The sequence below is a fragment of the Momordica charantia genome (genome assembly GCF_013281855.1).
Source record: "Momordica charantia cultivar OHB3-1 chromosome 8 unlocalized genomic scaffold, Mcharantia_2.0 BLBB01000008.1, whole genome shotgun sequence".
NCBI classification, from domain to species: Eukaryota; Viridiplantae; Streptophyta; class Magnoliopsida; order Cucurbitales; family Cucurbitaceae; genus Momordica; species Momordica charantia.
In genome coordinates, this window is record NW_028275166.1 from 25,116,814 (window position 1) to 25,117,617 (window position 804).

Below are 804 nucleotides of genomic sequence, written 5' to 3' on the forward strand. Positions count from 1 at the left end.
AGACTGGTTCATTGGACTAATTAATGGGCATCCAAATATAGATGCTAATTTTGTTAAACAAATTTAATCTAATCGATGCTAATTTTGTTATTATTATATACCTTATTAGAAAGGAAATATATTTTTATTTTTATATTTTTATTTTTATAACTTTTCCAGAAATGTCTTTTTTTTATTTTTACAACTTTTGCACCAACATTTACAACATAATCAACAAACAAAACAAAAGTAAAATAAAAATAAAAAAGAGTCAAAAGAATAATCTAAATTACTCCCAAAGTCATAATTCGAATCATCCTTCTCGTGAATTTAGAAAAGAGAAACAATTGGAGTTTGAGACCGGAGGGGCGCGCCAGGCCCAAGCAGTAGTGCAAGGCATGGGTGACGCTCCAAGGCCCAGGTAGCAAGCTAGAAAAATAAATTCATTATCATGCTGGCAGATGGCCCACGTATCAGATATTAAACTGATAAGAACAGATACTACACTTGATCTTCACCAAAAGGCCGAGAAAGGTATGCTTTGGTCATCAATCTCACCGCCGTTTTATACTCAGCGTCCGCTCCCGCTTCTGGGACCTGGCCGATGTGGGACTAACTCATCTCAGCTTCCACTGTCCCTCCTCGTCCTTTGATGCAAATTTCAGTTCCAATTTATCTGATTTTTTGTGTTACAATCAAGATATAAATTTTGATTTAATTATCGTTTAAAAATAAATAGTTTCTTCTGATTTTTAATTCCAAAGATTATGATACTAAAAGTAATGAAGTCGGATTGTTTAAACAAGACTTCCAGAGGAAATATGC

General features: G+C 33.8%; 1 pseudogene; it reads right to left on the bottom strand.

Moving 5' to 3' along the window:
- Window positions 1-342: 342 nt before the first annotated feature.
- On the bottom strand, window positions 343-517 carry LOC148209849 (U2 spliceosomal RNA; annotated as a pseudogene).
- Between the last annotated feature and the right edge of the window lie 287 nt (window positions 518-804).